The sequence below is a fragment of the Urocitellus parryii genome, chromosome 3 (genome assembly GCF_045843805.1).
Source record: "Urocitellus parryii isolate mUroPar1 chromosome 3, mUroPar1.hap1, whole genome shotgun sequence".
Lineage (NCBI taxonomy): Eukaryota > Metazoa > Chordata > Mammalia > Rodentia > Sciuridae > Urocitellus > Urocitellus parryii.
Window position 1 is genome coordinate 110,195,215 of NC_135533.1, and position 18,091 is coordinate 110,213,305.

Below are 18,091 nucleotides of genomic sequence, written 5' to 3' on the forward strand. Positions count from 1 at the left end.
TTCTCCTATGCTTTCTAGTGTTTGGGGTTCTTACACTTAAGTCTTTAATTCGTTTTGAGTTGATTTTTCTAAATGGTGAGAAATAAGGGTCTAATTTAATTATTTTCCATGTGAATGTCCAGTTTTCTTATCACCAACTTGTCTGCCTCAGAAAGCTTCTAGAAGCCACCATTTTACTCTCAACTTCATTGAGACCAGCTCTTTTTGGATTCCACATGGAAGGGATTATACAGTATTTATCCTTCTATGCCTGGCTTATTTCACTTACCATAATGTCCTTCAGGTTCTTCAGTATTGTCAAAAATAACAAGGTTCCGTTATTTTGTATGGCTGAATATTATTCCATTATATATACATGCACATTTATCTGTTGATATACACTTAGAATGACTCCTATCTTAGCTATTGTGAATAGGACTCTATAAACATGAAGAATGAAGACTTCTCTTCAGCCTACTGATTTCATTTCCTTTGAGTATAAGCCCAGTAGTGGGATTGTTGAATCATCTCTTAGTTCTATTTTTAATTTTCTGAGGAACCTCCATACTAGTATCCATATGACTAAAACAGTTTGATCTTAAAATGTGCAAAAAACCTGCATAGAAAATGAAAATATAAGCCATAGACTAGGATAAAATATTTAAAAATCAGATCTACAATGGGCTGCCATCCATAATACACAAAGGACTCTTTATACTCAGCAATTAGAAAGCAAAACACAATTAAAATATGCAAAATCTCTGAACATCTCACAAAAGAATGTATATGGATGGGAAATAAACATATTGAACAGATAGTCAACATCACAGGGTATCAATGAATTTGCAAATTAAAACAAAAAAGGTGCCACTACAGACCTATTAGAGTAACTGAAAATCCAAAACACAGACAATTTCTGAGAAGGTTGTGGGTCAACAGAAACTTCTATGTATTACTAATAAGAATGCAAAGTGCAGCAATTTTGGAAGACAGCTTAGTATTTTCTTAACAAAGCTATATGTAGTCCATCATACTCTCCAGCAATTGTACTCCTTAGTTATTTAAATGACAGGAAAATTTATGCTCACACAAAAATTTATAAATGTTTGTAGTAGCTTTATTCCTAATTGCCAGGATGTGAAGGCAAACAAGATGTCCTTAAATAAATGAATGAATAAACTGTATACATCCAGACAATAGAATATTATTCCATGCTAAAAAGAAATGAGCTATCAAGCCATGAAAAAACATGGAAGAACATCAAATTCATATTGGTAAGTGAAATAAGCCAGTCTGAAAAACTACATACTGTATATTTCCAACTAGATGGCCTTCTAGAAAAGGCTAAACTTTAGAGTGAAAAGATCACAGTGATTGGTTTTCAGGGACCTGAGTGGAAATGAGGGAAGGAGCAAGAGCAGGAGAAGTACAGTAGATTTTAGTGCAGTTGAAATCAATTCTAGGGGCTGGGGATGTGGCTCAAGCGGTAGCGCGATTGCCTGGCATGCGTGCGGCCCGGTTGGATCCTCAGCACCACATACCAACAAGAATGTTGTGTCTGCCGAGAACTAGAAAATAAATATTGAAAATTCTCTCTCTCTCTCTCTCTCTCTCTCTCTCTCCCCCCTCTCTCTTAAAAAAAAGAAATCAATTCTATATGATACTATACTATAATGAATATATGACACTATATATATATATATATATATTTAAATTTGTAGAACTGTACAAAGAGTGAACCCAAATGTAAACTATGGTCTATAGTTAATAATAAATATATCAGTATTAATGTATTTACTATAACAAATATAAAAGCAATACAAAATAGTAATAACAGGAGAAACTGCAGAGGGGATATGTAAAGAATTATAATAGCACTTTATACTTTCTATTCACTTTTTATAGACCCAAAACTACTCTAACAAGTCTAGTACAAAGTTAAAATAAAAATTAAGATCCATAGGAGATGGAGAGAAACTAGTCACTCACTGTTTATGCTCTCTCTAAAACAACATTAAGCAACATTGAGATGTGTACTTTTCACCTATACAACTTGTTCAAATCATTTTTATCAAGATTCTGAGAAGTTCAATACTTGTCCAAGACAAAGGAGTTGAAAAATATGATTTTGACCGTGAACTTAGTCCTAATAAGTTGATGTATTTAAATAGGTGAAGGGGTTCTGACCTATTTATTATATTCATCAGGGCTTCAATAATGAAATATGATACTATTCACTCACATAAAGTTATGGAGAAGAACATTATGAGCTCAACTATGTCCCCTCAGAATTTCTATGTTGAAATCCTAGCCCTGGTACCTCAGAATGTGACTATTTTGAGAGATAGTATCGGTAAAGTGCTAATTAAGTTAAAATGAGGTCATTAAGATAGGCCCTAATGCAGTATGACTGGTGCTTTGTTTAATCAATTAATTTATTTTGGTACTGGAGATTGATTGCAGGGGTGCTCTACCACTGAGCTACATCCCCAGTACTATTTTTAATTTGTTCTAATTTGTACATGACAGCAGATGTATTTAAATTCATTGTACACAAATGGAGCACAGCTTTTCATTTCTCTGGTTGTAGACAATGTAAAGTCACACCATTCGTGCAGTCATGCATGTACCTAGGGTAAAGATGTCCATCTCATTCCACCATCTTTCCTATCCCCATGCCTGCTCTTCTTCCTTATCTCCCCTTTGGCCAAGTTCCTTCATTGTTCCCATGTCCCCCTCCCATTATGGATCAGCATCCACTTATAAGAGAAAACATTTGGCTTCTGGCTTTTTTGGGGATTGACTTACTTCACTTAGCATGATATTCTCCAATTCCATCCATTTACCAGCAAATGCCATAATTTTATTCTCTTTTAATGTTGAGTAATATCCCATTGTATATATACACCACAGTTTCTTTATCCATTCATCTATTGAAGGACATCTGTGTTGGTTCCACAGTTTAACTATTGTTGATTGAGCTGCTATAAACATTGATGTGGCTGTATCACTATAGTATGCTGATTTAAAATTTCTAGGGTATAGACCAAGGACTGGGATAGCTGGGTCAAATGGTGGTTTGATTTCAAGTTTTCTAAGGAATCCCCATACTGTTTTCCAGAGTGGTTGCACCAATTTGCAGTCTCACCAGCAATATAAGTATACCTATTCCCCCACATCTTTGTCAATACTTATTGTTGCTTGTATTTTTGAAAACTACTATTCTGACTGGAGTGAGATGAAATCTTAGTGTAGTTTTGAGATTGGCATTTCTCTAATTGAGATGTTAAATTTTTTTTCATATATTTGTTGATTGATTGAACATCTTCTTCTGAAAAGTATCTGTTCAGTTCCTTAGCCCGTTTATTGATTGGATTATTTGATTTTTGGTGTTGCCCAGGCTGAATGTGCCATCCTCTTGCCTCAGCTTCCTAAGTACCTGGGATTACAAGGCAAATGCCACCATACCCAGTTTATGTCATTTTTAAAAAGAAAAATTGAATAAAGATATGTATAGAGATGGGATGATAGGATTCAGGGAGATGATGACTACCTACTATCAAGGAGAGAGGCTTCAGAAGAAATGAACCTTGCTGACATCTTGATCTCAGATTCCTAGCCCACAGAATTATGTAAAAATAAACTTTTGTTGTTGAAGCTACCTGTTTTTTGGTACTCTGTTATGGCATCCCATGTAAGTTCATACAGAGAATAAAATTTGTTAGTTTCCTAAAAGAAATATTAAAAATTCAAACAAGTATTATTTTTGTTCACACAGAATAATTTCAAAGGAAATGAATCATGAAATGTTTTCCACTGTTGCATGTAGAATTAACTTTATAGAGGAGAGCTCTGTGAAAACTCACATTAGGAAAATGGATTACAGTTTTTAAACTTAATTTTAAAGATAGTTTTTGGTCAGTTAGATTTTATTGTTAAGTACTTTCTTTATTCTTTTTGTTTTCTTTTTTTGATACCAGGGACTGAACCCAGAGGCACTTAATTACTGAGCCACATCCCCATCCATTTTTTGTGTTTTATTTAGAGACAGGTTCTCACTGAGTTACTTAGTACTTCACTAAATTGCTGAGGCTAGCTTTGAAGTCTTGATCCTCCTGCCTCAGCCTCTCCAGTTGCTGGGATTACAGGCTTGTACCATCACGCCTGGCTTTCTTTTCTTTTTCAAAGGGGTTTGGGAGCATGATATCTTGAGTACATGTATGTTTGAGGGCAACTGGCTTTATACTTTAGTGACTTAGGTGCATTAAAAGTGGGTATCTTTTGACTTTGTTGAAATATAATTGTCCAATTACTTTCCAGCACTAATTGTTTCTAAGGGGAAATCTGTTGTTAACTCAAAAAGTTTTCCATCTTTTGTTTTCTATATGTGATTAAAGAATTCTTTTTTACTCCTGAAATTCAGTGACAGGCTCTACCTCATTGGAAAGTGATATTCTGTATAATTCTTTTCCCTATACTATTTGATTTTCACTTTGGTTCAGGGAAAATTTTTATTCTTACATGTTGTAATGTTTTCTGTTTGATCTGTTAGGATATCTTTTTAAAGGAGATTGAACTTTTATTAACTTTTCTTTACTCTTGATAGTATTTTTCTTGACTGTGTTACTTTATTCCTTCTGTACTATGGTTAACCAAGCTTATTTATACTTTAAAAAAACATTTTTAAGTTGTAGTTGGGCACAATACCTTTATTATTCATTTATTTATTTGTTTATTTATTTATTTATTTATTTTTATGTGGTGCTGTGGATTGAATCCAGGGCCTCTCACATGCTAGGCGAGTGTTCTACCACTGATCCACAATCCCAGCCCCATTATTTATACTTTTTAATTCAGGTTTTAACTGTTCTGTGTCTTGTTTTTAATTCATTCTTTGATGTTGGTATTTTGGCTCTCAAGTTTTTCTTTAGTGTATAACTTACCTTTTTTATTTCATTCTATGTTTTAAATTAGTTTATTGATTATAAATAATGTTATGTGGTTAATGTCCTTATTATCCTTTTTTTGTCCCAGATATTATTTATAGAGAGCTTCCTTCTATTTGAATTTTCTACTGTACTAGGTTATCTGTCTATTTTAATCTCTATGTATATATGCTTCAGTACTATGCTTATATAATTTTAAATATCTTTTAAAATTTTATTACAAAAACTTAAAATTAAAAAATGAAGAGAAAATAGTTATGTGATTTTTAAAAAATCTTGCATATGCCAAACACAGGCAGCTCTGTTTGACTTTTCCTTTTCTATCTATAGTGTAAGTGAATTCACCTTTGTATCCTTTGTGTTTTTTTTAAGAGTCTTGTTTTGGAATCTATGTATTGCTTTTTTATCCCCTTCTCTGTCATCTGAGAATAATGGAAAGTGACATAGGCCTATCTCTAACAATGTTTCTTTGACTTAAGGATGCATATTGTATTTTCTGCTCTGAAATATGACCCAGAGTCATATTTCAGTTCCAAATGTGCTGATATCTCTCCTACCACTGTTCTTGGATCAGTGTCATGCTATAGCAGTTTTTACTCTTGAAAATTTATTTTCTACTTGGCTCCTCAGTCTACTTTTTTTCCAAAGTAAGAAATATTTATGGAAATTCTCAATATTTTATCACTCGTTCTGGTGATTAGGATTAAGTTTGGGGAGCTATGCCAGAATTTTCCTTTTATGTTGTTTTTCCCTTTCTTTTTGGTGAAGTTTATGGCATGACGTTGTATGCTTTTTCTTATTTGGTTTTCCCCTTGGCTTTTTGGTGCTGTTAATTATTGTTTATTACAAAATGTTGGAGCAGGTAAATTCTGGATTTCACTTTTATTTCACAATGATTTTATTTTAACAAGAAGATGGGATATTAAAATATCAGGTTCTAATATCTTGTAATCCTTTTGCCCAGAAATTCTTTTACCATGGAAAATATAAACATCTAATTTATTACAAGAAGGAGTTTGATATGTCCTGTTTATATCTTCTCACAGTGTCCTGATCTGCTGTTAGCACCTACCATTCCTGAGAAGATCAGTGTTCTAGCCAAGAGATATTACACCAATTAACATGTGATAATGCTAAGAACAGTGGAAAGAACAAAAAAGAAGCAAAAATTATCAAGCCCGAAAGATTGTTTATAGAATAAAGAGTTTAATTGTCTTTTTTGCAGACAATTAGAAGCAAATGAGGAAAATACAGAGGTTTTTGAACCAAGCTTCCTAACTCCCAGGTCAGAGTATTTTTCTATTTTTATCTGTTTCTCTACCACTTCTACTGCCCTCCGTGTATGGTTAGTTTATAGCTGTTTTTAGAGAAATTTAACACCTATCTCTCAGTTTAGTTTATTCCATTCTAATTATTTAGTACCAAGGAAGAACTACTTTAGTACCCAGTTACTTCAGTTATAATTGGTATTAAACAATGGATTTTAACTTCTTATTGTTCATAATGTATTCAACCTAAGTTTAATAGTGTGATTTGAAGCCCTGTCAAAAACACTGGTATATCCTAGATGAAGGAATATCATTGGTTTGTTCAAGTGTACAGTAATGTTAGCTGCTAGCTATGATGGAAGAGCATAACAAGACTTATTAAATGACAACTGAATAAAATATAAGAAATAACTATTTTGAGACACTAGGGAACAAGAAGTACAAAACTTCCATAGTCAGAGTGCAAAAAAATAGAATCTTAAAATTATCCCTTTCCAAAGACCCTTTTCAAATCAAAGTCATAAGATAGGGAGGTGAATCTGATGCAGAAAACGTGAATGATTAGATATCCAGAAGCCTGAGATGGCTGGAATTTCTAGGGTACACTAGCATAGAGGAAGGAGCTGGATGTAGAAAGACCTCTGGAAATTTGTAAAGAGTTCCCTTTGAGTCTGTTGATGAAAACTAATATGTGTTTATGTATGATGCCACTCCACAAGGTTGAGCTAACAATGACCAGGAGTTATGATTTCCAGAGAACCCAAGGTCTGGGAGATATTTAAGTTCTGACGAACCAAATGGAGAAGCATTGTTGACTCTATGGAACATTTAGTAGAAACCTTAGAAGGCTGGCATCTCAATAATAAAACTAAATTTACCATACATACTTATACAAAAGAAGGAAAGAAGGAACAAATCTAGGCTAAACATTCAAAATTGATTACTAACTATTTAAAAAGAAAAATGTGACATAACAAGAAGAAAAACCAGTCATTAGAAACAGATGTAGAAATAGCAGAGATGAGGGAATTGTCAGTGAATATCTATAAAATTAATTAATTTATTTAAAATTTTTAATTAATAAATTTTAATAAATTTATTTTAAAATTATTTTAAAATAAGCCCTATGATTTTAAAGAAAAATAAACATAATGAACAGATCAATAGAAAATATCTTAGCAAAAAACAAATAGTACTTTAAGAGCTGAAAAATACAATATCTAAAAGGGAAAATCCTCACTAGAGGTATCCTACACAAGTAGAATGTCAGATGAAAAGATCAATAAATTTAAACACAACAATAAAAATTACCATAATTAAAGCATAGAAAGAAAAGATTGAGAATGAACCAAACATAATGACCTGCAGACCAAAGCACGCTGGTAAATTTTTTTTTTCTTTTTCTTTTTTTTTTTTTATTGGTCGTTCATAACATTACATAGTTCTTAATACATCATATTACACGGTTTGATTCAAGTGGGTTATGAACTCCCGCTTTTACCCCGTATACAGATTGCTGTATCACATCAGTTACCCTTCCATTGATTGACATATTGCCTTTCTCGTGTCTGATGTATTCTGCTGTCTGTCCTATTCTCTACTATCCCCCCTCCCCTCCCCTCCCCTCCCCTCCCCTTTTCTCTCTCTACCCCTTCTACTGTAAATCATTTCTTTCATTTGTATTATCTTGTCTTACCCCTCCTTTCCTCTTATATGTCATTTTGTATAACCCTGAGGATCGCCTTCCATTTCCATGCAATTTCCCTTCTCACTCCCTTTCCCTCCCACCTCTCGTCCCTGTTTAATGTAAATCTTCTTCTCAAGCTCTTCGTCCCTATCCTGTCCTTGTTTACTCCCCTTATATCAAAGGAGTCATTTGGTATTTGTTTTTTAATGATTGACTAGCTTCACTTAGCATAATCTGCTCTAATGCCATCCATTTCGCTCCAAATTCTATGATTTTGTCATTTTTTAATGCAGAGTAATACTCCATAGTGTACAAATGCCACATTTTTTTTATCCATTCATCTATTGAAGGGCATCTAGGCTGGTTCCACAGTCTTGCTATCGTGAATTGAGCTGCTATGAACATCGATGTAGCAGTGTCCCTGTAGCATGCTCTTATTAGGGCTTTAGGGAATAGACCGAGAAGGGGAATAGCTGGGTCAAATGGTGGTTCCATTCCCAGCTTTCTGAGAAATCTCCATACTGCTTTCCAAATTGGCTGCACCAATTTGCAGTCCCACCAGCAATGAACAAGAGTGCCCTTTTCCCCGCATCCTCTCCAGCACTTATTGTTGTTTGACTTCCTAATGGCTGCCAATCTTACTGGAGTGAGATGGTATCTTAGGGTAGTTTTGATTTGCATTTCTCTGACTGCTAGCGATGGTGAGCATTTTTTCATGTACTTGTTGATTGATTGTATGTCCTCCTCTGAGAAGTGTCTGTTCAGGTCCTTGGCCCATTTATTGATTGGGTTATTTGTTATCTTATTGTCTAATTTTTTGAGTTCTTTGTATATTCTGGTTGTTAGGGCTCTATCTGAAGTGTGTGGAGTAAAGATTTGTTCCCAGGATGTAGGCTCCCTGTTTATCTCTCTTATTGTTTCTTTTGCTGAGAAAAAACTTTTTAGTTTGAGTAAGTCCCATTTGTTGATTCTAGTTGTTAACTCTAGCACTATGGGTGTCCTATTGAGGAATTTGGAGCCCGATCCCACAGCGTGTAGATCATAACCAACTTTTTCTTCTATCAGATGCCATGTCTCTGATTTAATATCAAGCTCCTTGATCCATTTTGAGTTAACTTTTGTGCATGGCGAGAGATAGGGATTCAGATTCATTTTGATGCAAATGGATTTCCAGTTTTCCCAGCACCATTTGTTGAAGATGCTATCCTTCCTCCATTGCATGCTTTTAGCCCCTTTATCAAATATAAGATAGTTGTAGTTTTGTGGATTGGTTGCTGTGTCCTCTATTCTGTACCATTGGTCCACCCGCCTGTTTTGGTACCAGTACCATGCTGTTTTTGTTACTATTGCTCTGTAGTATAGTTTGAAGTCTGGTATTGCTATACCGCCTGATTCACACTTCCTGCTTAGTATTGTTTTTGCTATTCTGGGTCTTTTATTATTCCATATGAATTTCATGATTCTTTTATCTATTTCTACAAGATATGCTGTTGGGATTTTGATTGGCATTGCATTGAACTTATAGAGAACTTTTGGTAATATCGCCATTTTGATGATGTTAGTTCTGCCTATCCATGAGCAGGGTATATTTTTCCATCTTCTAAGGTCTTCTTCTATGTCTTTCTTTAGGGTTCTGTAATTTTCATTGTATAAATCTTTCACCTCTTTTGTTAGGTTGATTCCCAAGTATTTTATTTTTGGGGGGGATATTGTGAATGGAGTAGTTGTCCTCATTTCCGTTTCAGAGGATTTGTCGCTGATATACAGGAATGCCTTTGATTTATGCGTGTTGATCTTATATCCTGCCACTTTGCTGAATTCATTTATTAGCTCTAATAGCTTCTTTGTAGACCCTTTTGGGTCTGCTAGGTATAGAATCATATCATCTGCAAATAGTGATAATTTAAGTTCTTCTTTTCCTATTTTTATGCCTTTAATTTCTTTCGTCTGCCTAATTGCTCTGGCCAGTGTTTTGAGGACTATGTTGAACAGAAGTGGTGAGAGAGGGCATCCCTGTCTTGTACCAGATCTTAGAGGGAATGCCTTCAATTTTTCTCCATTCAGAATGATGCTGGCCTGTGGCTTATCATAGATTGCTTTTACAATGTTGAGGTATGATCCAGTTATCCCTAATTTTTCTAGAGTTTTGAACATAAAGGGATGCTGTACTTTGTCGAATGCTTTTTCTGCATCTATCGAGATGATCATATGGTCTTATTTTTAAGTCTATTGATGTGGTGAATAACATTTATTGATTTCCGTATATTGAACCAGCCTTGCATCCCAGGGATGAATCCTACTTGATCATGGTGTATAATTTTTTTGATATGTATTTGAATCCAATTCGCCAGAATTTTATTGAGGATTTTTGCATCAAGGTTCATTAGAGATATTGGTCTGTAGTTTTCTTTCTTTGAAGTGTCTTTGTCTGGTTTCGGAATCAGGTTGATGTTGGCCTCGTAGAATGAATTTGGAAGTTCTCCCTCTTTTTCTATTTCCTGAAATAGCTTGAAAAGTATTGGTGTTAGTTCCTCTTTAAAGGTTTTGTAAAACTCTGCTGTATACCCATCCGGTCCTGGGCTTTTCTTAGTTGGTAGTCTTTTGATGGTTTCTTCTATTTCCTCTATTGTTATTGGTCTGTTTAGGTTGTCTATATCTTCCTGACTCAATCTGGGCAGATCATAAGACTTAAGGAATTTATCTATGCCTTCACTGTCTTCTATTTTACTGGAGTATAAGGATTCAAAATAATTTCTGATTATCTTCTGTATTTCTGAAGAATTTGTTGTGATATTGCCTTTTTCATCCGTATGCTAGTAATTTGGGTTCTCTCTCTTCTTCTCTTCGTTAGCATGGCTAAGGGTCTGTCAATTTTATTTATTTTTTCAAAGAACCAACTTTTAGTTTTGTCAATTTTTTCAATTGTTTCTTTTGTTTCAATTTCATTAATTTCAGCTCTGATTTTAATTATTTCTTGCCTTCTACTTCTTTTGCTGTTGTTTTGCTCTTCTTTTTCTAGGATTTTGAGATGAAGTATGAGGTCATTTATTTGTTGGTTTTTTCTTTTTTTGAGGAATGAACTCCAAGCAATGAATTTTCCTCTTAGAACTGCTTTCAATGTGTCCCATAGATTCCGATATGTTGTGTCTGTGTTTTCATTTAACTCTAGGAAGTTTTTAATTTCCTCCTTGATGTCTTCTAAAACCCATTGATCATTCAGCAACCTATTGTTCATTCTCCAAGTGATGCTTGATTTTTCCTTCCTACTTTTATCATTGATATTCAGTTTCATTCCATTGTGATCAGATAAGATGCATGGTATTATCTCTACCCCTTTATATTGTCTAAGAGTTGCCCTGTGACATAATATATGGTCTATTTTTGAGAAGGTTCCATGTGCTGCTGAGAAAAAAGTGTAACTACTTGATGTTGGGTGGTATAGTCTATATATGTCAATTAAGTCTAGGTTGTTAATTGTGTTATTGAGTTCTATAGTTTCCTTATTTAACTTTTGTTTGGAAGATCTGTCCAGTGGTGAGAGAGGTGTGTTGAAGTCTCCCATGATTATTGTATGGTGGTCTATTAGACTCTTGAACTTGAGAAGAGTTTGCTTGATGAACACAGCTGCACCATTATTTGGGGCATATATATTTATGATTGTTATGTCTTGTTGGTGTATGGTTCCCTTGAGCAGTATGACCTGTCCTTCTTTATCCCTTTTGATTAACTTTGGCTTGAAATCTATTTTATTAGATATGAGTATGGCCACTCCTGCTTGTTTCCGAAGTCCATATGAGTGGTATGATTTTTCCCAACCTTTCACCTTCAGTCTATGAATATCTTTTCCTATCAGATGCGTCTCCTGTAGGCAGCATATTGTTGGGTCTTGTTTTGTGATTCATTCTGCTAGCCTGTGTCTCTTGATTGGTGAGTTTAAGCCATTAACATTTAGGGTTATTATTGAGATATGGTTTGTTCTTCTAGCCATATTTATTTATTGATGTTACTAAACCTGATTTGTTATCCTCTTTGACTACTTTCCCCCCTTTACTCTCCTACCTCCCATTGTTGGTTTTCAATGTTATTTTCCATTTCCTCTTCCTGTAATGTTTTGCCAAGGATTTTTTGAAGAGATGGTTTTCTAGCTGCGAATTCTTTTAACTTTTGTTTATCGTGGAAGGTTTTAATTTCATCTTCTATCCTGAAGCTTAATTTCGCCGGATACACGATTCTTGGTTGGAATCCATTTTCTTTCAGTGTTTGAAATATGTTATTCCAGGATCTGCTAGCTTTCAGAGTCTGTGTTGAGAGATCAGCTGTTATCCTGATTGGTTTACCCCTAAATGTAATCTGCTTTCTTTCTCTTGCAGCTTTTAAAATTCTCTCCTTATTCTGTATGTTGTACATCTTCATTATAATGTGTCTAGGTGTGGATCTCTTATGATTTTGTACATTCGGCATCCTATAGGCTTCTAGGATTTGGGATTCTGTCTCATTCTTCAAGTCTGGGAAGTTTTCTCATATTATTTCACTGAATAGACTGTTTATTCCTTTGGTATGGAGCTCTGTGCCTTCCTGTATCCCAATGACTCTTAAATTTGGTCTTTTGATATTGTCCCATAATTCTTGGATGTTCTGCTCATGGTTTCTTAGCAGACTTGCTGAGCTGTCTATGTTCTTTTCCAGTTGAAATACTTTGTCTTCATTGTGTGATGTTCTCTCTTCTAAGTGATCTACTCTGCTGGTAGTATTCTCAATTGAGTTTTTAGGTTGGTTTATTGTTTCCTGCATTTCTAGGATTTCTATTTGTTTGTTTTTTATTACCTCTATCTCCCTGTGAAATTGATCTTTTACTTCCTGGATTTGTTTGTCAATGTGATCTTTCATTGTCTGATTTTGCTGTCTCATGTCTTCCTTGAGACTCCAGATAATCTGAAGCATGTATATCCTGAACTCTTTATCTGACATTCCATCTGTTGCAGCTATTACCTCTTCTAATGTTGAGTTGACCTGCATTGCTTGTGGTCCTTTCTTTCCTTGTCTTTTCATACTGCTCGCGTTTCTTTCTGCTTGGTGCAACTGTTGTGTTTTTGAAATTTACCCCCTATTTATTTATATTGCTCTTGTATAGTTGGGGAGTCTCCCTTGCAGGGCGGGTAGTGGCTGTGCTCCTCCTCTAATTAGGGTGATCTGTCTACCACGCTGCTCGGTCGCAGGTCTGCCCCCACTGCGGGCACTGGTGGCGGCTTTGCTCTGCCCCCACTCCAATTGTGGTAACGTAACTACCACGCCCTGGGGTCGTTGGTCCTGATCTGGATGTGGGTGGCGGCTCTGCTGGGTCCCCACTCCAATTGGTGTGATGCATCTACCACGCTGGCAGGCCTCTAGGCCGGTGGGTCGCAGTTCTGCACAGCCCCCACTCTCAATGGGGGTACCTGACTACCTCTCCAACGGGTCGCTGAGCCACCTCCGGACCCGGTCGGCGACCCTGCTCCACCCCCACTCCAACCATTGTGACGCGACTGCCTCGGTGTTACGTGTCCACCACGCTGGCAAGCTACCTGGCCTGTCTTTCCAGTGGGCCGCAGGTATCGTTGCTCCCCCGCTCCAGCACCTTGCCGCTCCCCAGTGCGCGCCACAGACTCCAGCCGCGGGGCGATTGCCTATCAGGCTATGCGACCCTCCGTGCGGAGAAATGGAGCTCCCGCAGTCGAACTTCGCACGATGGAAATGTGTCCACTAGATTCTGGAGCACCTCAATTTCACTGGAAATTCCCTACAAGATAGCCTTCAGGCGATTCACATCATCTTTCTCCCGCTCAGTGACGCCGCGCACTGGGGTGATGCACTCCCTTTGCTGCCATCTTCCCTCCTCAGGACTTGACTTCTGCACCCGCCGCGGGGTCACCTGTGGAGCCGGGTAGCTGCGGCCTCGTGGTTAGGAACCGGGCGGGAGAAGCGGCTGCTCCCAGAGCGAGCGCTATGCCTCCCGGGGGAGCCCCTTGCCGGAGTGGCTGATGGCTGTGGGACTAGACCTCTGTGCCCGAGTTGCCGTCCAAGATCCACTTCTCTGGGACAAACTGTCACTTCCAATAAACCTACCAGATCATGGCTGCTCTCCTCTTAAGGGAATTATGCTAGAAGTTCCTCCATAGGTAGGCTGCAGCTGTTCAGATGGGTCTTTCTTATCCCGTTAAAGTGGAGACGTTGGAATCGCTGCTTCCTCGCCAGCCGCCATGTTGGATCCCCGCTGGTAAATTTTTAAAACTGACTCTGGTGCGGAGAAAGATCTTTGATTTGTAGCCCTGTTTTTCACAGTATAAATATTTCCACTGAAGATGATTTCAAGATAGGACGATGATATCAGTAAACACAAAATTTTCCAAATTTTATGAAAACTGACAGATCCAATAAGTTAAAAAAATATATTCAAACAGAATAAAGAGTAAAAAAAATGAAAAAAAAAAACAAGGCCAAGGCTAACAGTTGAATTTCTGAATACCACTGAGTAAAATGATTATTATCTTAAAATAGCCAATTAAAAAATAAACATACACACATACATATATGGATAAAATGTTATGACCAAAAGCATACATGTCATATGAAACAAAAAGGGCAGAATCACCTCTTTAAGCTGCTAGTGAGGGTAGAGGTTAAGTGGTGGAAATATGAACCTAGAATTCTATATTCATTGGGAAGTTTCTATGTTAGAAATCTGGAAAATAAGATAGTAACTTAAAAGGAGGAAGAAGAAAAAAGTAAAAAGTGTTGAAATTAATATAGTCGGGATGAGCAAATCAACAGCTTACAGGGAAAAAACTGACTTGACACCTGTTTTATAAAATAGTTTTGTTTGAACATAGTTCCACTCACTCATTTACTTATTGTCTAGTACTGCCAATTCAAATTGAATGGCCCACAAACTTAAAATATTTATTCTTTAATCCTTCAGAGAAAAAGTGCTGTCCCTTGGAACAGACAATAGTTAAATCAATGAAACTAAAAGGAAGATTCTTTGAGAAATTAAGTATTGGTAAATCTGTTGCTAAATTGATAAGATAAAAGAGAAAATATAAATCTCCATTATTAGGAATGGAAGAGAAAACAATGCTCCAAATTCTATAGACATCAAGTAGGTACTAATAGAATAGTACAAATAAATCTAGTCTATTTGATAATTTTGAAAAAATGAACAAATGCCTTATAAGACAAAAATTATTGATAGAAGAGTCTGAAAAATTTTATGTATAAAGAAATAGAATTCCTAAGTTATAAACATATAAGGAAAACTTTAGGACCAAATGTCTTCACTGGGGAATTTTACCAAACATTTAATAAAAATAAATAATATTCAGACTCTGGAGGGGGGAATCCTTTCTAACTCAGTTTTTGCAACTAACATTACTCTGTTTTCAAAACCAGACATATAACTTTAAAGAAAATTGAACACTAATATTTCCAATATTACTCATGAAGGTAGATATAAAATTTTTCAATTAACTATCAACAAATAGAATCCAGCTAGCTATAATAAACATAATTCATTATGATTAACTGAGATTTTTATTAGAAATGCTAAATTGCCTTAATATTTGAAAAATCAATACAATTCATATTAATAGGATAAATGGGAAAGGGAGAGAGAATGTTTTGTTTCCTCAGCGCAAGAATAAAAAGTACATTTGATAAAATTTAGCCCACGTTCATAACTAAAATTTCATAAAAATGGGAATAAAATGAAAATCTCTCAAACTGATATCACTTTTTAAATATGTACAGCAAATATCATATTAGATGAGAAATGACAATTTATTTTCTCAAATATTGATAACAAGGCTTCATTTCCATCACTTCCATTCAGCATTATATTGGAAGCCCTAGCCAGTCTAACTAGTATAAACAAGTAAGACAGAAAAGTAGAGACAAAAATGTTATTTTTTAAATTTTCAGATGGCACATTGTGTGTTTAGATATTCCTAAGGAATCTCCAAAAACTACATTAGAGCTAATGATTGAAATTTGGAAGGTCACAGCATACTGCCAATATACAAAATTGTTTGTTTTATATATTATTAATGAAAAATTAGAAGATGAAATATTTTAAACACCATTGTATTTTCATATTAGCATCAAAATCATGAAATATTTAGGGATAAATTTTAACAAAATATATCCAAAATCAGTGTACTGGAAATTACCAACAAATTACTGAGAGTAATTAAATATATTAAGAAAAAATATACTCATGAATTGGAAGACTCAATTCTTCCTAAACTAATAGGTATAATATCATTCTCGACCAAACTCTCTGCTAGCTGTTTTGTAGAAGTTGGCAGGCTGTTCCTAAAATTTATGAGGAAAGTTGGAGGACTTCAAGACTTACTACAGAACAAGAGAAGCAAGACAGTATCATGTTAACTTAAAGTTTAATAATTAAACAAAACAAAACAAAACAAAACAAAAAACAGGGAGTCCAGAATTGGGTTGATCAACTCACTCATAGATGGTCAATTGATTTTCAAGAAAAGTATCAGGCAAGGCTCTGTGTTTAATCCCTAGTTCTGGGGGAAAAAAAATGTGTCAAGGTAATTCCATGGGAAAAAGGATGATGAAATGATTGTAACAAATGGTGCTGGTGCCATAGATGCCCATATAGAAAAAGAATAAATGTTAACTACTTTGCCATATGATGCACAAAAACAAACAAACAAATAAAAAGCATGAAAAAGAATCAGAGATTAAAATATAACAACATGTAAAATATGCAGGAAAACAGAAGACATTTTTGTGATATTATTATAAACAAAGATTTTTAAGGTAACAGAAAAATAGATATAAAAATAGATATAAAATTGATGAAGTAGATGCATCAAAAACTTTAAAAAAATGTTCTTTCAAGGTATCTTGAAAATATAAAAAAGGAAGCACAAACCAGGAAATAATACTAACAATACATATATCTGGCAAAGGCTTATATAGAACATATATAGAGAAATATTTTAGCTCAATAATTAAAAGACAACCCAATTTTTTTAAGCAAAGCAAGCAAATGAATTAATAGCTAATCAAAGATATATATACAGATAGCCAATAAGGACATGAAAAGCTCAGCATTATTAACAGGGAAATGCAAATTAAAAGTCATCATAAATTACTGTGTACCTACTAGAATGGGTAAAACTAAAGAGAATGATGATGCCAAATATAGACAAGGCCATGTTTCAACTAGAACACTTGTTGTTTGCTATGGGGATGTAAAATGGTACAATTTTAGAAGATACTTTGTTTTTTTGGGTTTTTATTTGTTTGTTTTTCCTCTAAGACCCAGAAATCTTCTTCTAGGTTTTTACCAAGAGTAATGAGAACATTTGAACATACTTGTTACACACATTTTTTTTATAGCGATCTTTTAATTTCTCCAGCACTGAGGATGGAATCCAGGGCCTTTCATGTGCTAAGCAAGCAGTTTACCACGGAGCTACACCCCCAGCCCTCTCATAGCAATTTTATTCATAATAGTCAAAAATTAGAAAAAATTGAAAGGTTCAGAAAGGAGAATGAGTAAATAAATGGGATATATTCACAAAAGAGAATATTATTCAATAATAAAAATAAGTACAGATAGGTGTAACATGAATAGATCTCAAAAATGTTATGTTGAATGAAAAAAAAACCACAAACTGATATAGACACACAAGAGCACATACTATATAATTCTGTTTATGTTTAATTCTAAAATGTCAAAACTGACCTATGGTGATAGAAAGCACATGGTGGCCTGGAGCTGGCGAGGGGAGTATCTGTAAGTAAGCACAACAATAATTTTGGAAGGGATAAAAACATTCTAAATTTTGATTGCGTTAGTGATTGCCTGGGTGTGTTACAACTTCCTTGGTTACAACTTCCTTGGACTGACATACTTGGGGAGGGTACATTTTGTTGACTGATAATTATACCACAGCGTAGTTGTTTTTTTAAGCGTATAAGTATGTATAACTGTATTTGTATATTTTTGTTTGAATCTTGAAACAAACATTCAAATTTCCCTTATTAAATAATATTGAAAAGTGTTTTATATTTTTTATATATTTTTTATATTTTAATAAGAAATAGCCAGAAAATACACAAGATGGCGATATTACTCCAAGAAAGCATATGAGTATTCGTATGGTCTCTTCCTAAATTAAGTTCCATTTTTGCCTGGCATT